Below are 24,407 nucleotides of genomic sequence, written 5' to 3'. Positions count from 1 at the left end.
TAGCCCTGCATGAGCATCCTGTCTGGACCACTGCAGTGGCTGATGGCTTCATGCTCGTAGGAGGTGACATCCTTCCTGCAGGTACAGTTCTGGAACTGCTCTGGAGACTGATATCAACAGGAATTCAGGCTCTGCTGCCACTGGGATCTTCCCATGAGAGCAGCCTGCCTTAAACCTGGGCTCCTCCAATGGCTGTGAGAGGATGTTTTGTGGTGAAAGGTGGGAGTAGGACATTGGTGCTGCCTGCCCTAGGGAGTAAAACCACAGCACAAACCAGCTCAGCAGAGGATGTGAAAGCAGCTCAAAGCTTGTCCTGTGTTTCCCTGCATTGTTTCCTGCCCAGCAGATCCTGACTAAGGTCACAGCCAGGGATTTGCCCATTTCCATCAGCCCCCAACCCTGGAGCCAGCCTGAGCAGGAAATACTGGGGCCATTGACAGAGAGCACATGGGCTCACTGCACAGGGATTCTCCTTGTGTACAAGCATTTCAGTTCATCTGCCTTCTTCATTCAGGAGCATTAACCTACAGTCTAATACAATTATGTGCTATATGCTCTTAAATTTTTAATTAGTTACATGCACTCGAGAGCAAATGGTCCCTTTTTCCTCTGATACACTCACAGAACTCCTCTCAGCCTTAATGGGGTTTACATGGGTTTATCAAGTGATAATAAAAGCCTAAACATTGGCTTCTGCTGACATTTACTGGGTAATTCCTGCCCTCAGCACACGGGGAATGGAACTGGGCACTATTAAGGGCAACATAATGAAGAGAAAAAACATTTAAGGTTAATGCTCAGCTTTACCCATATTATATACGTGGTTCTTTTGGAAGTGTTATGACAAATCCCACAGAAGGAAGCAAATCAAAGGAAAAAGTAACTTAAAAGTAATGGGTGGGTGTTTTCTCCTCTGCAAAGGGCACATCTGTACCTTGAAACATCTGGGTGAGTTGTCTGCAGGAGGCTGCAGCAGCAGAGCGGGTGGCTGCGTGCAGCACCTCACTCTTGCTCTGGGGGATACTTGAAGGAGATAACAGCAGCTGGGCTGCTTTGAGCTATTTTCACGTGCCTCCAGTGTCTTGTCAGGCAGGCGTGAAGCAACAAGTCCTTCAATGCTACCTCAGCATTCCTGGGGGCTGGAATGGGGTTTATTCCCAAAGGGTGGGACTTCTCCCAGCTTTAGCTCTTTGCACCCATGTCCCTAAAGCCTTCTTGTCCCTAAAGTCCTTCCCCCAGTACTAAGAAATAAAATATTGCACCTAAAGTTTAGTGGCAGCAATTCCACCTGAACTGTGCATGAGTGTCCCTGGCTTCTCTGTGATTTCTAGCTACAAAGCCATGGCCTGTTTTTCCCTCTGGAGTGCCTTGGTTTTTAATGGTGAGAAGAAACCATTACAAATGGGTTTGCACAAGGTGTGTCTCACCCCTGCTCTGTCCAGGCAGCTTTGGGACAAGAAGGACCACATCATAAACTGGATTACTGAGGCACAGCCATTGCCACACTTGCTCAAAACATTTCAAAATCTTTTCATAATACCAACATTTTTTAATGTTTTGAGGGATGATTTTTGCATTAAGAATGTACTTTCTGTCAACATTTCTCATGCAACACAGAGAGACACACATCCTGGATGTATTTTCTATGCAGGTTCAGTTCAGAGTCTCAGTATTGTTCTCCCAGCCATTTCTGATGTCCCATAGCAGAGGTGACTTACAGAATCATCAGATGGTTTGGGCTGGAAGGGACTTTCAAGACATTCCAGCTCCAATCCCCTGCCACAGGCAGGGGCACCTTCCACTAGACCAGGACTTTCAAAGAGGCAGCTGGATAGGAAGGGAGAATTGAAACACAAGAAAATTTATTCACTCTTCATACAAATTCTGGCCACATGCTGAACCACCTCCCAGAGAAAATCAGATTTGTGTTAGCAACACCACACTTTTGTTGGAAAAATGGAACAGGAAAACCTCTGCAGTGCATGACTGCTCCAGGCTGAACTGCTCTTGGACAGATGCTGAAAACTGATCTCCCCAAGCACCCCACAGCCAAGAGGGACAAGCATTTATTGTGCCACCATAGCACAGCTCCATGGAAGAAAGTGGCTGAAATAAAATAGGACTGGGGGTGTTTTAAACTTTCATATTGGAAAAGTTTCCTGTTCCAAGGGGAATGTGGTGCAGGCTCAGCTGCAGGCAAATACAGCCAGAGGCATCCCACACACATACCAGCACATACACAGGGAGCCATACACAATATGCAAACACCCTGAAATCCCAAACAAATATCTTGAAAATCACTTGTGCTCCAGAGGGAACAAGGGGCCTGCCCACACACGGAATTAACAAGTTAATTAGTGTTTAAGTATTTCCTTGTAACCTCTGGCACTATTACTGTGTCAGTGAGTGTAAAACTAACAAGAACAAGTGACTGGTGGAAGAAGAATGACTCTGGTTTTCAATATGCTCTGATAAATGATAAAATCATGCAGGTAAAGCGTGCATGGTTTTTATTACAGCTTTACTGTGGCATGATTGGGAACTGAGGGAAATGCTTCTTTTCAAAAGCATATTCATTTTTATCTAGCAGTGACCTTTTAATATGTTCATGTCCCTGCAGGGGAGACAAAGGTACTTGTGGTCTTCTGTAAGAAAGGATGAGGAAAAAAAGGCACTTCAAGATGACATAAAAGCAAGGATCAGCCAAGGGGAAATAAATTTTCACCCTCTGAAGTATTCACCAGACTTTATGATTTATTCATTTTGATACATTCCCCTATGGGACCTCATATGGGATGGGGTTTGTTGGCTCTGCCAGGAAGACTCACCTGGAGCTAGAGGAGATTGGGGTATCTCTGCTCTAGCTGTGGGCAGTGAATTACTGCTCTCTCTTTCCTGGAGTTGTTTTAATATTTACCCACCTGGGAAGGCAGCTTTGATTTGTTTTGTTATCTCCTTTGAATGCCACCAGCTGAGGTAGTGCTGGAAGAATCAGAGATGTGCACGGCACCTTGCTGAGGTTTATACTCTCCCTTTACTGCTACTTTATTACTCCAGTGGGAATAGATGGATGGTGGAAAAGAGTTTGGATTTATACCATAATCTCCATGCCTTGAGATTGAGGGGTTTTTTTTGGTGTTTTTTTTTGTTTTTAATTTTTAAAAAATTTTTAAGAGAATAGAATAGGATAGGATACTTCAGTTGAAGGCAACAATGAACATCTAGTCCAACCACCTGACCAATACAGGGTTGACCAAATGTTAAAGCATATCTTCAGAACATTGTCTGAAGTTTTTTAACTCAGTGGTTTTTAATTTACCCTTAGTTTGCCAAGTTTGTAGGTTGCCTCTGAAGCAGCCTTTTGCACCACTTGTGCTGCGAGTGTTGAACCTTTACATTTCTTTTCAGGCCTTTGGGGACTGAGTTATAATTTAGGTGCTTCTGCTTCCAGAAACATGACTAGCAAGTCAAAATGCAAAGTCCTTGAATACTGCATTTTAAAAAACATGAGCAGTGAAGGGTTTGCAGGCTGAAGCACTCTGTGACCAGAATATGTACTTACTGAGCTAAGAGTCTGGCAAATAGTTTTTCCACAGGACCAAGGCTTTATGGAAACATGCATCAAGGAGGGAGTGTGAAAACATGACCACTTTAGTGCCTAGCAATTGCTGCCTGCATTACAGTGGTGACAGCCCAACACTTCACAGTTCACTTCTCTCCAGGGCTGATAAATGGTTTGATTTTATGTGAGATCCTTTGTCTAGAGAAGTTCCCTTGTATCCACAAGAATCAGATCAATGTTCTGAGCACAGCTGCAGCAAGGCAGCTGGCTGCCATCAGGACATATTAATTCACCTCTCAGTGTTCTCCAGCTTTGCCACCAACTCTTTTTCTGACCTTGAGCAAGGCGTTTTATCCATTCAGGTACCTCCTGATGTGCCTGCAGATGGGAATCTTTCCTTCTTTCAGTGACTGCTATCCATTAGCTAAACCTGAACCTATAATGTGCTTTGAGCTCTCCAGATGACACATCACAGTAGTGCAGGTGTTATTGAAACATGCAGGTAAAAGCACTGAAAAAATCTTTCTGGAAATGACTCTCACAGCCTCGATTGCCTGTGTGCAATTGTCCTTGGTGCATTCTAGGACACAAAGGTCTGAGTGTGGCTTCTTCTTTTATGCATGAAGAAGGGGATCAGCAATGTGAATATGACCCAGAAAGCAAATTGTGTCCTGGGCTGCATCAAAAGCAGCATGGCCTGAGTTGAGGGGATTCTGCCCCTCTGTTCTGCTCTGGTCAGACCCCACCTGCAGAGCTGCATCCAGCCCAGACTCAGCACAGGAAGGACATGGAGCTGTTGGAGCCAGTCCAGAGGAGGCCACAGAGATGATCAGAGGGATGGAGCAGCTCTGCTGTGAGGAAAGCCTGAGACAGTTGGGATTGTTCAGCCTGGAGAAGACTTTGGGGTGACCCAATTCTGGCCTTTCAGTACATGCAGGAAGGATGGAGAGAGATTATTTACAAGTGCATAGAGTGGCAGGACAAGGAGGAATGGCTTGAGAGAGAGCAGGTCTAGATTGGATATAGGATATAGGACATAGGATACAGGATACAGGATACAGGATATAGGATATAGGATATAGGATATAGGATATAGGATATAGGAAGAAATTCTTCGCTGTGAGCACATTGAGACACCAGAAAAGGTTGCCCAGAGAAGCTGTGGCTGCCCCAGCCCTGGAAATTTTCAATGCCAGGTTGGGTGGGACTTTGGGCAACCTGGTTTAACACAGGCTGTCCCTGCCCCTGGGACATTGGGAATTTGGATCTGAATGATCCTGAAGATCCATTCTAAACAAAACCATTCTGTGAATTTGTGATTCTGTGTGTATTCCTTAACTTTATTAGAAATTAGTCCATTCCTTTAACTGTGAGTAAGATAAAAATGAAATAAATGGAAGTAAACCTCAAGGTTTACCTTCTGGTTTACACAACTGATATGCACACTTGTGGGTACTTACCATCCAGCTTTTAATTACATGTAACAATATTATAAGGTCAAAGTTTTTTTGCCAGACAAGCTTCATAGCTCAGTTCCCAACCCAGTCCCTCAAGCACCTTTACTGACACTGTTACAGTGCACAGGGCTGGAGTGAAAAGCCAGAAATGAGATTACTGTAATTGATTATTACTTTTGAGGATTTAACATTTCCATACTCTGTACCAAAGGACTGTGTCATTAAGAAGCTGCAGACCTGAGAACCCCAAGAGTGTGAAATGTATCTGCCACAGTGAATGACCCTGGCTCTATCCAAGGAGGGCAGGAGCAGGAGAAAAGAAGGGAAGGGGAAGAAAAGAACTGTTTAACCTGCAACCTGCAGGATACATCCCCAATCGCAAGTGTTTCCTTGCATAAAAATAATAATGGATGCTAAATAGTAGCATTTAATGTAAAATAAATAAGAAATATGAATAAAAGCAGAAGATTAAAGGCTTGTTCATCAGTTAGGATGAACAGGGGCAGCTCTGCTCACTTCTGTGGCCACACTATGGCAACAAAGGATTTGGTTCAGATAAAATTAAGCATCAAAAAACCTACTTGATCTTCTTTTACTCTAAGAGTATCATTAGCTCCTTCCTTAGTCCTTTCTTCCAAAATTCTGCTGAAGAAGAGAGGAAAATGGATGAGTCATTGCAAAGCTGCAAATATTTGGCCAGTCTAACAGAGTAAAAGCCATTCTCCTATAGAATCTCTTCCTCTGTGGGCTCACTGCGGTTTATTTTAGCTCATGAATGAATGTATCAAGTTGTCTCTTGAAATTCAAGACAAATACTTCAATTCAGAGTGAAAAAGCAAAATAATGATGGATTGTTGTTCCATATGCTTAAAAATAAACATCATCAAGCCTGTATTTAAGGATGTCAGATATTCCACAGGTGACTTTCCGGTAATTCTAATACTTTACACTACAGCTGCAACATAACAGAAGCCTAAATCCCTCATTTATTGTGGTCAATAGTCATGCATTTGTGTTATTTTTCTAAGAGGACATTGTTCAGCATGGTAGCTTAAAAATAACACTCCTATTGCTATTGAATTTGTTCTTTTCCATTTTTGTTTCCTGTGAGGAATTTCTCAGGCAGAGACTGACTGAAGTGGGGCAGGGACTGGATCTACCCACAGAAGAACAAGTGCTGAGGAATTTCTCCAGATTTCTACTAGATGTAAATAAAATCGCTAAATAAGAACTCTTCTCCAGCTCCAGAGAAAGGGTGTAGTCTGCACTGCAGGGAAATTACAGATAAACTTGAAATTCCAGAAGCTGCCAAATTCCAAACGTCATGTATGTAAAATTCACTCTTCTACCTTTCTACAACCACATTGCTTTCAAATAGCTCAGCAGTTAAATCTCTCAGGTACCACATTAAAGGAACTTGTGTAAGAGAGCAACCCTGTGCACAAAATTCATTAGACTTCTTTTGGGCTACAATTACCTAAGAAAAACATAAATAATTGCTTTGAAGCTTTTCAACTCATAAAGAGAAATCCAATGGTAAGAGTGAATACATGCATTTGTGATCAAAACAACAACAACTGGAAAATGGAAAATTAATAACTATTTTTATGAATAATTTTTTGTAAAAGAGGAGTACTAATTTATACCATGAATAGTTTTAAATTGAGAGAGAGCAGGTTTAGATTGGACATTAGGGAGAAATTCTTTATTCAGAGAGTAGTGAGGTCCTGGCAGAAGTTGCCTGTGGATGCCTCATCTCTGGAAGTGTTCAGTGCCAGGTTGGATGGAGAAACCTGGGATAGTGGAAGGTGTCCCTGCCCACAGCAGAGGAATTGCAACTGGATGATCTTGAAGGCACCTTTCAACCCAAACCATTCCATGGTTCTATGAATGATTCTATGGCTCTATAGACAAGAATTTGCATTTTAAGCATGAAATCTGCCTAATGTGTTAATAGGATTTTTAATTACATATTTATATATCTTTTGTAACATATTTACTGTTTTTCTTTATTACATTTTGGTCACATTAATTTGATTTAAATCATAGTGTAAAACAACACTTAACAGGAGCATGAAAAAATCTCCACACTTGCTGCACCTGCTTGGTAAACAAACAAAACAGCTCAGCCTGTAACTAACTCAATATAAACAGATTTTTTTATAAGTCTGACACAGGAGCTGATCTAGCAACATCAAAACAAAACAGTAAGGAAATCTTTGCTTCTCTGTTACACACAGCTCCAGTCCCTCACTGAAACTGTAGGAGGGTTTTTATTAAGATACAGATAAGAGGGCTGGGAAAACAACAACTGCAGGAAGAAAGAGAAAAATTCTGGCTTGTACACTTTGTTTTCAGTGTTCAGCAGCTTCAACCTTTTTTCTGAACCTCTCCTAATTGTAACCCCTGGTATCTTCCCATAGGATCACATTGCTATGCCACTTTTATGGACTAGAACCTGAGGCATCAAACACTGAATGACATAAAAATTTACATTAAGTTCAGAGCAGATAAAAAGAACTAACACTGGTTCTGACTTGCAAACAATGTGGCAGTTAAAATTCTGTATAGGATTTTAGAGAAGTAATACCCTTACAAAGTTAATATTGTGATGTGTAAAAACCATGTTTCTAAAGAAGGTAACATTTCAAGAACAGATAGAAAGAAACATTTCAAGAACAAATTCTGATTAAAAACTGTATTATAGAAGATACACCTGCTATCAATTCATTTTTCTATGCCTAATGGTGATGTTGATGCAAGAATGTTAGATTGCCCCAACGAGCAAAATTTCAGTGCAAACTGAAATGCACCTGGCAGGATGAGATAATTTTCCAGGTCCCTTCCAAACCTAAACATTCTATGAGTCTGTGATTTTAAGTCAAACCACAGGTCTTCTCTCTCACCTTTTTTTGGTGTGCAATACTCTTCCTACAAAGTAAATAAACTCAGGTGAGGTATTGAGGCAGTCAGACACAAAGGCACTTCACAGAACACCTTGGGAAATTGTTGTGCCTGTACTGAGAGAACCAGGAAAGAATTGTGTGTAACATGGAAAACTATGTCTTCTAAACACACCTGCCATGGTTTTTAACTCCATACTTTATCTGGTCTAGAGACTCTCTTGAAAAACTTTGTTTTAATGCAAGAGCAGCACCCTTTTTCTGCAGAATCCTAAATGAGAATAAATGATCAATTTTTAATTAGGCAACTGAAGAGCTCAAGAAAATTACAATGCTCTTTTATTCCATTTTTATTCCAGCTGTCAAAGGAGCACAGGATGAACAAATTAGAGGAATGAGAAATCTTTCTACGTCCTGGCTGACTTAAATTTATGAGGTCACTGTTTCAGAGGTTCCCAAGAAATGATTTCATGTGGACAGCAGGGACTCTTTGCAGCCATTGCAAAATGAACTCACACAGGTCAGCAGCATCTCTCCTGTAACTTAGGGTGACTCTTTTTACCAAAATGCATGAGGATTTTCTGTGAAACAGGATAGAGGACAGGAACACTCACCCCTAAGAGCTGGAGAGGTGCTTTTTCCAAGAGGAACAAGTGGGACTGGCTTCAAACTGACAAAGAAATTTGTAGGTAGCACAGAAAGAAAACATTGTAAGGATCAATATTCATATACATTCCAAATCATTCACTAAGTGTGAGGTTGATCAGTAATGGCCCCTAATTCCCACAGAAAACAGTCTCTCTACTTACTGTACTTGGGTCTGTGTTTGAAAACACATTTTCAGAAAATTATTGTCTGGTATCTAAAATATCACTTGAAGTGTCCAAAAGAATTGCAGAAATTTCATTATGCTGTTTGCTCAGATGTCAGAAAAAATGTGAGAGAAAAAAAGCACAGATTTCCTCAGGTGTGGTCATTGTAACCTTTTAGATGATGGCCATTCAGAATATTAGCTAAAATTATCATATATGGAGAAAGCTTAACATAGGCTTAAAAAATAAAGAAGCAGAAGTGTTCTGCACCAGTCATCCCTGCCCTCCTTGCTCGCTGGATTGGTGTCCCAGGGGCCCAGTGGAGATGGGAGGATTGGATCCACACACTCACATCCAACTGCTGTATGTGTGCTGAAATTTGCATTAAGTACAAGAACCCCTTTGATCAAAACATTGCACACATTTGAAACATCAAGGGGCTCTAGGAAAAGTGTAAGCTTCCAGAACAGCTGGAGGGATTTGGGGAGGGATTTGATAGAGAACAGAATATGATGCAACTGTCACAGCTCCTGTAGAAAACTGACTTGATGTTTTAATGACAAAGAACCAGGACAGCATAAAGACAAAATATATTTTTAAAAAAAGAGTTTTTGATAGCAATTTAAATAAGTAAACATAAAAGGATCTGGGGTTGGCTCAGAACTGAAGGAGCTGAAAGGCTGTGTCTTTACTGGGAAAGCCACCATGTGCAATCCTGGAATGTAAGCCCTGGGGCTCCAATCCTGGCTGTCCCAGGAGTGTGCTCCACTGACTGGACACAGTCCTGAACACCCTTCTTCCCTCCTGAGCCTTCCTGGGAACAATGGGCACCACAGCTCAAGGCAGCAAAATTATAGAAAGCAGCAGAACACGAGTCAAAGAATTCACATGTTTCTAAATATCCTTAAGACCTCCATTCCTTCGTGCTTCTGGGTCTCAAGAGAATAGAGTTTTAAAATACATGGTTTGATTTGGCTCAGCATCAGGTTTGCCTGAGGTTTGGTTGGGAGAGAAAAAAAAAAACCAAGAAGTTGACTTCAGTCTTGGAGGCCAAAATAAAATGCAAAGACAAGACTGTGATGGGAAGTTTGACTCTTCAGGACAGATCATGGATTTTACTTCCCTTGCCTTTGCACCAGGGCTTCACCTGAGAGGGTCCTGACTTCATTCCTTCCTTGGAACCAGCCTCACTAAGCCAATATGGGATCTTTCCCTTTTTTTTTTTTTCAGAAATCAAAGCTACCAGTCAGGAGAGGGATTTAGTTTGATTTTCTAGAAAGATAAATGAACTCCTGGGTCCCATGAGTGCAGCTGGTCATGCTGCAGGGTCAGGTAAGTGTTGTACAGTACCACTGGGGCAGTGATGCTGCAAACCCACATCAGAAAATGCAGACTCAGTACTGGGAGGATTCCCCTTCATGCCATGTTTGGTTTCAGCCAGTTAAATCCAGAACAGAAATTGTCTTGTTTTTGTTTTGTTTTGTTTCCCACTGGGAAATCTAGGAGGTTATTACCCTGCCTCTAATTAACACATTAACATTTGCTTTGGAGGTCTTAGTTAATAACAGCAACTCATCAAGTGGGTCCCCCAGCTGCTGATTTGTTTTTTTCACACAGATTTTTTACCTGAAATTTCCTTCCTGATCCTGTGTGGGTTTGCCAGTTTCCCTTGGTGCTTTTCTTAAGAATTTCTTTGTATTTTGTTTTATTTAATAAATTAGAAAAACCTCCATTGGTGACTTTCCATTCAGCTCCTACTCCAGGCACTGCCCAGAAATGCTGATATAATACTTAATCTTTTTCTTTTTTTTAATCCAAAAAGAAGCAGAGATGTATAAACAGTCACATTTTGGTGCCTTTAATAGTATTTACTATGTACTTTTCCTTCACCAATGCCAGAGTAATATGTAGACTCCTTACATATGCAGTTGACTTCTCCATCTGAGGTTGATTTAGGTGATTTAAAAAAAAAATAAATCCTCTTACAATGAAGGATGTTATTATGTGGAATATTTAGCATCTTGCCATTTTCTCCTTTTTTTTTTTCCCCAAATCCTTATTTCATCAGCACAGCTTGAAATAGCCCTGCAGTTCAGATTTACCTGCTCATTCTGGTTCCTTTAATGAATATTTACCATCCTGCAGGAAAGTGGAGGATGCCTGGCTGCAGCTGTGCTCCCAAACACCGGAAAGAACTCGTTCTCTTCAGAGCCATTACCCCCAGCTCTGTCACTTAATAGAAGGAAAGACAATACATGCTACACTATAATGAAATTTCCTACCTTTTTGTTTATACTAGGTTTAATAAGCCCTGTAAATTAAATGAGGTAATGGCATGGACTGCTCAAATAATACCAGTAGTATTAAACTAAATGTCTTCCCTCCATATTAATCATTCCATAATAAATTATAGGGGACAGTTGTCTTTTCTACCTACCAACAACCTCTGTGTAGACAGAGCAGGCAAGAAAATAATTTTACATTTTCCCACAAGTTCTCAAGAATCAGAAGAAAACAAGGATCTCAGAAGACAAAAGAGCAAGTCACAACTTATGAAGGTTTAGCTAAGTAAAGATTTGGGCTAATTACCAGGGCTCTGCCTCACTTAATTGGGAAGGGAAGGGAAGGGAAGGGGAGGGAAGGGAAGGGAAAAGGGAAGGGAAGGGAAAAGGGAAGGAAAAGCTACTCGAAGTACCTTTCTCATAAGCAATTAGTTTGGATGATGCCCTAAAGCTGGAGGATGGAAAATGGCAGAGATTTGTACGTAGGGGCCTTTGTAGTGCTGACAGAAACCCTGACTGCTCATACCTCATGAGTTTCAGCTGAGATTATTAATGAAGAAACTTTCCACTGGACATCACCATAGCTCCCCTCTCCCAGCTGAGAGCTCAAATCATCAGCTTTTATGGAGCTTTCTCTACATTTGACCAAAACCTGGATTCTGTAACATAAGGGAGATTCCCTCCCATTTTTATCAAAGTCAGTACATTGCTGAAGGCTTCTGCTTTTACATGCAATTTTCTGATGAAGGAATGCAACAAGAAATAAAAAAAAAACCAAAAACCTGCCACCAGGACCTGAAACAGAATGTTCAGGTTTTACTACACACCATCAATTTGATAGATTATTTTGGGCTTGCCTTCATTCCATTAGAACCAATGGAAAATCTCCCAGGGACTTCAGACAACATCCCTGTTTTCCATATGAAAAAGTGAAAGTATTAGAAGATAGAACAGAATGTAAGAATCAGATTCATAGCTCTACCACTGCTCTGGATTTATTCTCTCTCCTCCATAAATCACCTAAATAACTCTTTAATAGTTTTTCCACCTGTAAATTGGAGAGAATTGGTACACTGACATTGTTCAGAGAACCTGCAGAGCATAAAGTTCTAAAAATACAGGAATAATAACTATTTATTAAAGCAAGGACATTTGAAAAAATGCCTAAATGAAGAATGTTTATTAAACCTTTGTATGAAATCAATTAGACATACAATGCATGACAAAGTAGGTACTGCTGCTGTCTTGAATGCACAGGATACAGCCCTGGGGAGGAGCAGTTTGCTTTTAGGCCTGTTCATCCAGTGAATTATTTGTGCTTTTGGCAACTCAAATACTGTTTTAGCTTTCCAGTGTGAAAAATGGGGATAACTATCTTCTTCACAAGTTTGCTCAGAAGCTACAGCACTCTGACATCTTTGGGTGAAAGCAGAGACAGAGGAGAAATGATCAGTAATTGGGATTAAATGCTGGGAAGGGTCATTTAGTGCAATTCCGTGCTGTTGATAACAACTGTATCATAAAAATTTATGAAGCTCCATTTTCCCTTTCATTTTCTGTTTCCAATAATTATACCACCCCTTCTCTGTATATTAATCAGAACACACACTCCTTTTTCAGTCATTTCCTTCCATTTTTACCATTCCATTCCTCAGAGGCATTTTGATTTTTCCTGTGTATTACCATGAACATCATCTTTATTGATGCCTCCCAACTTTCTGGCATCAGAAGACTAATAATTACAAAATAACTGAAATAATTCTTCCCTTCCTCCTTCCTTCCTTCATTTCTGCATAGTGATCCAGCTTCACTAAAAGGGTGCAGTGTATTTGGTATCCTGTCTCCAGGATATCCAACAGCCTTCTGGTTATGTCCCAGCACTTCTGCAGAACATGGATGGGAATACTGGACTGCTGTTTAAAGGAGACTTTGTAGGAATCATTTTTATATGGTGCATTTGTATCATGCTCAGAGCTTACCTAATGGATTGGCTCCTGGAGGGGCTTGGGACATTTTGGGTGGGATTCACCTGAAAAACTGTGTTTACAATCTAGGTCCCTCCTCGTTCCACATCCCCCTCAAGTTTCCTTATGGTAAACTAAGAAATGTAGGTAAGTTTAAGAATGGGACTTGTCTTACCCTGAAGTAAACTATCCAGTAAACTATCTCAGCAAAAAATGAGTTCAAGTGCCATGAGAGATAAGGAAGAGATAGAAAAACTGCTCTTTCCCAGAATTACAGAATCATTAAGGTTGAAAAAGACCTCCAAAATCATCAAGCCCAACCTTTGAGCAAACACAATCATGTCAACTAAACCACAGCACCGAGTGCCACCTCCAGTCATTTCTTGAATACCTCCAGGGATAAACCCATGGGCAGCTTCTTCCAATGCTTGACAACCGTTCCCAAGAAAAAATTCTTCCTGATATCCAACATGAACCTCTCTTGGTGCAGCTTGAGGCCATTTCCTTTTGTCCTGTCACTGGTTCCATGGGAGAAGTGGCCAACCCCCACGTTTCACCTGGAATGTCCATCTTTGGGCTCCTCAGTACAAGACATGGAGCTCCTGGAGTGGGTTCAGCAGAGAGGATGAAGGGACTGGAACATCTCTCTTACAAGGATAAGCTGAGGGAGCTGGGGCTGTTCAGCCTTGAGAAGATACGACTCAGAGGGAATCTCATCCCTGTTTGTGTCTGCAGGGAGGGTCAGAGCAGGGACCAGTCTCTGCTCCTGGTGCCAGCAGTGGGACAGGAGGAACAGGCAGGAGCTGATCCCAGGAAGTTCCACCATTGCCCACAGAGGGTTTGGAGTCTCTTTCACTGGAGATATTCCAGAACTGCCAGGACACAATCCTGTGCCTGTGCCCTGAGCAGGGAGGTTGGACCAGAAGACCCCACTGTGGTGCATTCCAACCTTTTTCATTCCATGATCCTGTGATTTCAGGCTTATGTTACTAAATATACACAATCACTGATGAGCACTCAAGTGTGGTGGTAATTTTAAAGTAAATTCCAAATATTTCCTTGAAAGAGATTATCATAGAATCACATAACCACAGAGTGGGTAAGGTTGGAAGTTACCACAGTGGGTCAGAGAACACAGAATATTCTGAGTTGGAAGGGGAGAACAAGGATCACCGAGTTCAACTTGGAATGGCCCAGACAGGGACGGACCCCTCAACCTTGGCCTTATGAGCACCAGGCTCTGCCCAGAGCCATCCGGCCCGACCCCCTGCCCAAGCACAGGCACAGGACCTGGGATACCCTGGGACACCTCCAGGGAGGGAGACTCCACAACTGGAACATCCCAGCGTTGGAACAAGAGAACTGTGCCAGCCGCTGCCACTGAGCGAGGACAAGGGGTTAAACTTCGCCTCCTCCTCAGCAAATCCGCCAGATCCCGTCAGGATCCGCGCTGCCTCGGGGAAGGAAAGAAGCAGGGCGGGAGAGAGAAGAGGAGAGCCCTTGGGGCGGGCGCGGGGACGGGACGCGCCTTCCCCACCTCCCCCGCCTCGCTCCCTGAGGGGCGGCACCGTGACCCCCCCACAGCCATGTTGGGGGGGGAACGGCGCATCCCATGGTGCAGCGCGCCGGGAGGGCGGGGAGAGAGGGACGGAGGGAGGGAGGGCAGGAGGAGGGAGGCGGCACTGCCCGCGCAGACCCTCCGGAGCCTTCTCCTCCTCTTCGTCCTCCTCCTCCTCCTCCTTCACCGCGGCTTCTCCTCTTGGCCGTGGCGCCGGAGGCGGCCGTGCCCCCAGCGCGGTGAGTGCCGGCGGCGAGCGCTGCCCGGGGAGGGGGCGGGCGAAGCGGCCCCGATTTACATCACGGGGAGGGGGTGTCGGGGGGCAGCGGCGTCTCCTTCCGTGTCCCCCGCCCCAGCCCCCGGCTTGGGGAGCGGCAGCGGCTCCGCAGGGAAGGGAGGATCGTCCCTGGTGCCGCCCGTTCCTGTGTCCCCGGGGAGGGGCTGCCGCGGACACCGGGGCGCAGGAGGCACCGCGCGGTGGGCTGGGGGTCTCTTCGGGCACAGCCGCTTCCCTCGCCGGGAGGGCGGGATGGGAAAGGGATGGAAGAGGAGGAGGCTGCGGGGAGAGGTCATCTGGTGCCCCGCCTGCCCCGTCCCCCACCCCGGGGGATCCGGCCGCCCCCTGCGCCCTGCCCGCCCCGCAGCCCCGGCCGGTCCCACCGGATGTGTCGGGAGGCGGCGAGGTGGAGCGGGACGGTCCGTAAAGTAAACAAAGGGAAAGGGAAGGGAGGAGGAGGAGGTGTCCCCTCGCTGCCGGAGCCGGAGCGCCTGGCTTTGCCCCTTCCCCTCCTCGGGCGAGCGCGTAAATCCGTGGCTGCCGCTTGGAGCGGGAGCGCAGGGGAAGCGGTTGAGGTTTCTTCTCTTTAGGGTTTGGGGCTTTTTTGAGGTGTGTGCGGGTTTATTTTTGGTTCGTTCTGGTGCTGCGCTCGCTGGGACCGTGTGATCCAAAGAGGATCGGGGCAGCGCTCCGGTGCCTTCACCCGGGGCCGGCCCCCGGCGGCTGCAGCGGGGACGGGAGCGGCGTCCCCTGAGCGCGGCGTCCCCTGAGCGCGGCTCCTGCCGGCCCGCTGCTGCCGCACAAGTTGGATCGCACGGAGGAGCCTTTGCACTTCTTGGAGAAATAGGATGTATTTTCGTTTTCCGGTTGTGAACCTGGTTTTGGAGTACAGCGAGAATTGCAGCTGTAACAGAGAATCGTTCTCCTCAAATCCCCGCTACTAATTGTGAAACATAGGCTGTACATGGGCAGTTCTCACATCTATGCTCTTCCCACACCTCCTGTGCTCCGGTGATGCTTTTTTGGGACAAGGGGTAGACTTTACCCTTTGATTTCCCGTTCTTTTTCTGTTGTTTCCTGGCTGGAACAGTGTCGGCTGTGTTGTTTCTGTGTTGTTTCAGTGTTAGCTGCCTCGCAGTCAGTCCTGTTCCAGGGTACCCTGCAGGCCCTGCCCCTGGAGCAGCCTCAGCCTGGAGCCCAGTTTCTGGCACTTTCACTGGGATAAGAGCAGTGCTGTCATAAAGACATAAAACAAAAAGTTGACTTGGAAAGAGAAACATTTGGGAATTCATACTGAAGTATTTAATGCAAATGTTAGTGTAAGAGTGAAGTGGTGTTGCAATGTCCCTTTAAAATTCACACTCCTTTGGCATTAGGTTGTTTGATGTATTTTTTTTCCCCCTCCTGGATTAATTGGAAAAGTCCTACATTCCTCGAAGCTAATCTGCCTTTATAGTCCCTGGTTCTGTTAAACCTAGGTGAGGTCAGGAGTGAAACTGGAATGGGGCCAGAAAATATTGAATGTTACACAGTTATTTGGAACAGTTGGTTATCTCACTGATGTTGTCCATGTCCAAAATTGCACCACTTCCTTTCTCCACCTGGCCTTTTTTTGTTATTCCTGAAATCAAGCTGTTACCCTGCCCCCTTTGTGGGAACACCTTTACCTGTGTGGTTTGTGGATGGGGAACACAGCCCTTGGGTTTCTTAAAGCAGGGTTTGTGGCTGAGATTCTGTACAGAATGTGTGTGTGTGTATCTTTGAGATCACTCCATGTAGGAAATTTAATGGACCTAAAATCTGGGATCCTATTAACAGAACAAAAAGGGAGGAGACACTGATTGCTGGACAGATAATCTCTCACAGGACTGTAAAACTCCACAGGCAACTCAACAAGAGAAAAACAGTCCTGAAATTAATTTATCTTTTGTGCTATTATGCCTTATCCAGTTTTTGTGGAACATGGCTGGGATTGATGTTTGTGCTGGTTGACCTTTTGTTTTGCAGGAAGGTTAAAATGTATACATGAGAGGAGAATGACATAGTGCTTATTTGTCAAAAGTTCTGTGCTGTTTTTGGCCTCAGCCTTGGTTATTAAAGGTACTAAGCATATGTAGTGACACAGCAATCAACTAGTAGCCTATTGGAATACTTCATCCAGAAGGGAATATTCTTAGAATACCACTCATGTCTTGAATGCATAATTTGCTGAAATAGCTGTAAAAATTCTTTCAAGATACCTAGTGATGTGACTTTGCTTCCAAGTGTGTTACCAGTTGTGGAAAGGGCTTTTTTTTTGTTTTTTTTTATTTTTTTGGTAATATAATGATTTACCATTTGAGTAATGATTGAATGGGGAATCTCAGGATTATGATCTCCACCAAGCTAATAGATATTTTGGGGAGGATGATAGGAGGACAGAAAAGCAGGACTGTTTGATAGAGATTAATTAGTACTAAAGGTGGATTTGATGGTTTAGGAAATTGTGTTCTGGTGTTTTTAATGCATCTATGAATGTGGTGGGTTGTTTTTTTGTCCACTAGGAGTGTAACTAAGACTCAAGAATATATTTATTGCCATTGTATTTATTTTGTATAACAAAATTATTTTTTTTCCCCTGGTAGGTACTGCTGTGTGTGGTAGTATGATCTTTATTTTTATATAATTCATAATAACAACACAAACTTTTCCCATTCATTTTACATCTCTTAGGATTTGTGTAGATTCCTTCTCCCTGTGAAAAAGTTCCTTTTGTCTTCTCAAAGTAGTTTTGAAGAATACTGGTAACTATAAATAGGTAATTTTGCTGTTAAATCTCTATAAAAACACACAAGACTTGAACAGACTTATGTGGTTTTATTTATCTTAAATTGGACCTTTGTACCTTTACATTTTATGTAGATTACTGCCTAAAGTGTGTTTTCACATTCTGGATAAGTGTCAGTAACTGGGCAGAAGGTGCTTAAAAAGTAATTAATACTGGAATTCATATTCCAATATTTCCTGGTGTGACTGATACTTAGCTCCATCAGATGTGGTTTCCAGACTAAATGTGTGTTTCTTCTCATGTCATGTTAATGTAATTCAGAAGTTTCAAGTGCCACCAAAAACATGGATCTGTTAATTCAGTTTTTTGAAGAGGTTTTAATTACAGGTCAGAATTTAAAAAACTGCAACAGAGAGATCACTTTGAGTTCCTGTATGGAATAAGAGTGGAAATGATGTAGAAACACTCTAAAAGTCAGTTTAAAATGCATTTATTTAGCACCTGAACTCCAGTCATCTGTGTCTCCCTGAATGGTAACTTCTGCTGGATAGTTATGTGCTAAAGTGTTTGGAGAGGGGGAAAAAAAAAATAACAAAAAACAAACCTAGAACCTTGATGGAGATTAATGCAAGAGCAGAGTTTATAAATTCTGAGCAATTTCAAGTGAGTCTCTTCATTTGTATATAATGCCACTTAAAAGCCTTGAAAGTTGTGTGTTCTACCAGTGTTCAATGGATGTGGTTTATTGTGTCTGTCACAAAGACAGGAAGCTGAAAGAATGAAAGAATAGGAAGTTAAGTGGAAAATGTGGTATCCACGTAGATATCTGGGTTTAAATAGGGGATTTTTGGGTGTAGGAGAGGAAGGACTTCTGTGGAGATGATCAAGTAGATCTTTCTGAAAGCTTTTGTTCCTCATGTCCTGTTCTCCCATATTCAGGCACTGGTTGATGGCTAATAAGAAAAACTATTGAAGAAAGTGGTTATTTAGGGGCTGATGGTTTAAAAACCTGTGAGTTGGGGTTGTAGGCTTAAATTTTCATGTTTCCTATCCCATTCCTATATAACTGTTGTGTTTTTTCCACTGTATGATCTTCCTAATATAGGAGTTTATTGCTTGTCCAGCATAATACTGGGATACAGATCTTGTATTTGGGCAGATTTCTGAGTGTTAGGGCTTTTATTTAAAAAAAAACTCCACAAAAATATCATCAAACAACCAAAAGCACAAAAAAACTTTGTGGCTTGACCTGTTTTTTTGGATTTGTATTAAAGCAGAAGCAAGAGAGCCAGCTGTGATTACCCAGGTGTGTGGTAGCTTTCCAGGCATCTCCATCCAAATTTCAGCAGTTCATAGACCTTTCAGCACATCAGAGGGATGTGTTGTTAGAGTTGACTTGGTGAATCGTGTGTGGAATAAAAGTTTGAGAGGTGGCAGGAGAAGCACAGAAACTGATTGTGTCTGAATCTGACAGTGCTTGAAATGTGGGTGCATTGAAATGTTCTTCAGCTCTGCAGCAGTCCATGGCTGAACTGGCAAAACTCTCCTGGATTGGATTTCCTTTTTTGTGTGTGACTTCAAGACTTTTTTTTTCCTGCCCTCTGATTTTGGTTTTTTCAGTTTTTGTTTAGTGCAGAATGGGCATATGAAAGAAGTTTTAAGTAGTTTTTGTTAGCTTCCTGTTGCATGGAAGCATTACTTATTGTTTTCCTTCTGGCAAGGCAACCTGACAAGCACTCAACTCTTTCATTTTGCTGCAGAGTTCCAACTTGGTAACAGTGTAGTATAGATCAGTTTAGAGTTAATCCCTCTAATGTTGACTCTTTCCCTGCTCATGGAATTGCAATTTAACTCATTTCAAGATCCCAGACTAATTTCCTTCCTTTTGCCCAGAAGTGTATAAGCAAAACCTTGGCATCAGTGTCCTGCAGCCACTGCTGTCGATCCAGCTTTGTTGAACAATACATCTGAAAGAGTCTTTAAATGAAGCACTTGTTGCCTTTGCAACAAGAGATAGAAGTGGCTGAACTGAGTCTGTTCCAGTGCTTGGTGCAGTGAGAAGGGTCAGAGGGCTCTGCTGACTCTGAACTGCTCCTGCTTCCTGCTGCCATGCTTGGGCCTTGCATTGTTTACACACACACAGAAACGTGCAATTCCTGCTTTTGTTTTATTTTGGTTTGGAAGAGGAGAGAGGGAGCAGACTATCTGAGCCTCTAAAGTATCTGTGGAAAGCAGAGATCATTTTTCCTGTAGTCCCATTGAAGTTTGTAGGAAGGATTTGAAGCAGATGATTTTTTTTTTTCCCTTTCTTTTTTTTTTATCCTTTTTCCTGTTTTCTTGCTGAAAATAGTTAGGTGTCAAGGCAATACCAGAAGTTTAGTTTAGCAGGGGCTCAGAATGAGTTAAATGATGTGTTTTGCATCTGGGAATGCATTTCTTTAACCAGATATCCACTTCTTTTCCCAGGCCTTGAGCACTGCCTGGAATCTTCAGTGGTATAATCCATGAGATGTGCAGTAGCCAGTAAAGTCTCTGCTCCATCAGCATTTAAGAGATAATTTTCTAGCAGTGCATGCAAGATTACTCTATTGAAGGTACTAGTAAGAGACTTAGAAATCCCAGTGTCTGAGTTACACCCAGTGGTGGAGATTTACATCAATCAATACCTGTTTCATCCTGTCTGTTTTAGGTTTTATGTTCAGCATGAATGCTGAGGCAAGTTTGTTCTCAGTAATACTCTGCAGCTTTGAGATTCAGAAATTCTGTGATCTTCAGAAGAGAATTTCCTCTTACTGATTTCAGGGAATCTTTTAAATTCTTTTTCTATGAAAAGCAGTGTGAAAACATAAAATCTGCCACCATTTTCTTACTTGCACATAGGTATCTACTCTTGATTTCTCTTTTTAACTGGGCAACTCCAATCTTTCTGTCTTCAGAGGGGCAAACAGTCTTTGTTCTGGGTTAGTATGCTGGAATTTTTATTGCCTGTTTTTTTCAATTAAAGGTTAATACAGAAAGAAGAAAAATAAAGTTAGTGTTTAAAAGAGTCCCCTGAGTTCCTTTTTATTTTTGGTTAACCAACCAAGTTGGTTACCAGATTTTCCCCTACTGTTTCTAATACACTTTTCAAGCAGAAATTCCTTTTGCTGGGGGCTGAATGTTCTTGTGGTTCTCTTATGCCTGGGTGTACCTCAGGTTTTAGCAGTCTCCTCCTCCATCCTCTTTGCTGCTTTACTGATGCTCTTGCAGTGGAAGCTCTTTACAGGCAGAGTTAATTCATAAAGGATTTCCCAGGTTAGGCACAAAAGGGATGTGTAACAGGTGCCTTTGTCATTCAGTTGTTGGAACTTTTTGTAAAGAGGTGAACTTCATACTTCAGCTTGTGTAATTCCTTACCCCTTTTTCTTCACCCTTTCCCCCACCAAGTTCCAGAACTTAGAGGTGTTCTTGTATTTTTGCCACTGTGTAGAACCCTTCATGCCCAGTAATGTTGGTTTTGTCAGCCAGTGGTGCAGGCAGATGGGGACCACTAATACAGCCACAGTATCAGAAGTTTGGATTAATTTTATTTCTTGTCTTGTGGCTTCTTTTCCTTTCAATGACAGAATTAATTCAGTTGCTGTGTTGTTGTTTATTTCCCTTTAATATAAGAACAGTGAACCCTGGCACAAAACCACCTCAGTTCTGAGGTGCTTCCTGTGGAGAGTTTGAAGTGCCCATCACCAGGAGAAGCAGAAACTGTGATGTTGGATCCAAGTTGTTGATTAAAGGTGCCATCTTACACCTTAAAATGTTCATTCTATCTTACAGCTTGGAATCAACCTTGGCATGGCCATTGCAGTTAATTCACTTTTGTCAGTGTGCTTGTTACCCCTCATCATGCCTGACTCAGAACTGCATTTGCTAAATAAAATACACTTCATTGTACAAGTATGGCAGAAAAAGGGCTGGTAGATAACATATGTATAGAATTGTACCTCCCAATTCATGAACCACAAGTTGGAAAGTTTTAATCGCTTGAGTTCCATTTTTAATTGTATCAAAAACTATTTAATACTGTTACATTTTCAACTTTTTTTCCATTGCCAGTTTTCACCCAGGAAACCTTCACAGACTGCTGGCATGTGTTGGTCTCTCACTCTCAGTGAAGCTCTTTGCAAATGTTACAAATTACAGTTTCAGTTCTTACTCTGGTGTTAACAGCTCCATTATGGGAACACTGTTAATTAATGGCTAAAGAAGTAATTCTGAATTTTTATCAGCTCTCATTTTCTATTTCAGACTTAAGCACTGTATCCTAGAGACTTCTAGATTTCAGTTAGTTTATTAATTATCTTGTCATTTCCACTTCAGTTTGTATAAATCACAAAGCTGGCTGTTTTCTGCACTTGTTCAGCTCAACAGCCTCTGTTACTACTCAGTGTTCAGTGCATTTTGAATTTTGTTGTTCAAGTGTTCTGCTCAAAATATACTTTTAAACTCCTGCAAGAGCTGAGTGAACTGGGGTGTGCAGGTTATTGATTGATAGGTGTTCAGTCTGTGATTAACCTTGTTCTGCTGGTGCAGGTAAAGAAATGTTCTGCTGTGGTGTAGCAAGGGGATAAATAATTTTTTCTGCTGGATTCAACACAGGTAGGATTTCATTAGAATTCTGTTTGGTTTTGAGCACTGGACATCAAGAAAGTATTTTCTTTTTTGGATGCTTTTAGTAGCAGATGCCTGAGAATATGACATCCAAGAACTGAACAAATTAATATGTTAAGACTTAACAAGAGATAAGAAGTTAAATTATTCCCATGCCTTAGGCTACTATGAGGATAAAGATGATAAAGGATTACAGGGACTAAAATGAGAATTAGTTGACTTAAATAATCAGACCAAAGACTTGGGTTGCTACATGGGGAGGAAGACTTCTAATTCCAAGAATCACAAACCACTGGAATAGATTAGGGAGGGTACTCATCCCTGACAGTCTTCAAGAACAAATGGGACATCTGTCAGAAAGGGGATGCTGTTCATTCCTTCCTTAGGAGTGGCAGCTTGTCAAGGTGACCTCTTGAATTCTGTCCAGCACTGATTTTAGTGATGAGAACAGGTAAAGAATGTGGGTTGGTTATTTGCAGGATTATGGTGATAATCAAAAGGTTGCTGACAGTAACCCCAGCAGCTGAGAGTTCTCTCTGAGCTCGTGTGCTCTCTGTTGTCTCTGCAGTTGCCTGGGACTGTGTGCAGCTTTGATGTGAATCTGTCCCAGGTAAAGCAGGTTGTGTTCCCTTTGTGGAAGGCTGGAAAGGTCGTGGGGAGAACTTTTCTGTAAATGAAACTGTCATGTTCTTCTGCACATGTTACCTACATAGCACTTAGAAAACAGCATTGTCAACTAGTCACTGATATTACAGCAATTAGTTCAGCTGCTATTTTATCCAGTTTCAAGGAGGAAAACATGCAAGACTTTTCAACTGTACAAGCAAGTTGATAAAGGGGCTTTAGGATGACTTTTCTTATATCTTTTAGTACTGCCCTTTAATTAATTACAATATATTATATACTAGTAAGATGAGCTTTGTTTTCAGAATAATAGGAACTTCTCTTGACTCTTTTCTTTTTCTGTCAGTCTTTCTCTCTTTAGTATGATAATTTGTATTTGATGTTTTACCACAAGGCTTTGTCTTAATCATAAGTTACGTGAATCTGTTTTAAAGCAAGTCAGAATGTTTCTCAGCGTTTTGCCATGGAAGGAACAAATTGCTGCTGAGATTGGGAAGCAAAATTAAGTAATCTTTACTGGAAATGTGTGTGAAGACAAAACGTAATCCTGCCTGGCTGTACCTGTACAGCTGCTGCTGAAAACTGGGATTCATGGAGCAGCCTGCATTTGAGATGATCCTTAGGAAAGAATAAATGCACAGATCTGGTAGCTTTTTAATCACTAGGTTAAAAAGTAGAGGCAGAAGGTGTTGAAATTAACACTTCAGTGCTGCATCTGAGTTTTTGTGGTGTCTTTGGGCTAAAAGGTGAAGCTAAGAGTGTGCATTTGTGCAGCGTGTGGGAATTTGTGTCACCTGCTGTGGTCTGGGGAAATAAATGTCATTTAAGGACCCCCCCAACAGGTGTGGAAGTAAAGGGAAGCCTTTGTCTTGTCATCTGCATTAAAACCTATTTAATTAGTTCTAAAAACTGTTTTTCTTGTTTAGGATTGTCTTTGTAAATTCTGGGATTTCAACTGGTGGCTGGAGGAATCTCCACCAAGGAGGAGAACTGCAGTTACAATACTCCTTAGTGAACATGTACAGAGATTGTTTTATACATATTAATCAATGATTATCAGGAAAAATCAATCCATTTCCATAGATGAAAAATGCTGTTTTTATTTTGCCCACATATTTTAATAGTACGATTTGAGTACTGAAATGTAAAAACAAATAGTGGGAAAAAAGTATATGGGATGTGCTTTTTGGGGGGAATATTCTGGCTTGGTCTTTGTGAATATTAGATTGAGTTTAGTCCCTCTTTTTTTGGGTTGTGGATGAAAAAAAAAAAAAAATCAGTCAGAACCTCTGTAAAGCTTAGTCAAAGAGTGAAGTCAAAAGGAAGAATGGGATGTAACACTGAATTCACTTCTGTTCCATTTCCTGCCTGGAGTTCCTGGGTATTTCATTTGTATAAGAAATTGAGTTTTGGTACTCTGGAAATTTGCTACCTACATGAATTTATTAAACAACCAAGTGAATTTTTTTAGAAGATTAGGCCCCTTTAGGGGAAGCTGGTGTGCAGCACACGATTAATCCTCAGATGGGGATTTAGATGAAGCGGAAGCTCGGTTGT

At 42.1% G+C, this 24,407-nt stretch overlaps 1 protein-coding gene across 1 annotated transcript in view; it reads left to right on the top strand.

Moving 5' to 3' along the window:
* Nucleotides 1-14,631: 14,631 nt before the first annotated feature.
* Nucleotides 14,632-24,407, top strand: part of PTK2 (protein tyrosine kinase 2) — a 187,712-nt gene continuing 177,936 nt past the window's right edge. Inside the window, exon 1 of the mRNA XM_033072195.1 lies at nucleotides 14,632-14,777. The gene's annotated coding sequence lies outside the window, so the exon portion shown is untranslated. The remainder of the gene's footprint in view (nucleotides 14,778-24,407) is intronic.

The sequence above is a fragment of the Catharus ustulatus genome, chromosome 1 (assembly GCF_009819885.2).
Source record: "Catharus ustulatus isolate bCatUst1 chromosome 1, bCatUst1.pri.v2, whole genome shotgun sequence".
Classification (NCBI taxonomy): Eukaryota; Metazoa; Chordata; class Aves; order Passeriformes; family Turdidae; genus Catharus; species Catharus ustulatus.
The sequence above is the reverse complement of the archived record's forward strand: the minus strand, read 5'-3'. Positions and strand labels throughout refer to the sequence as shown.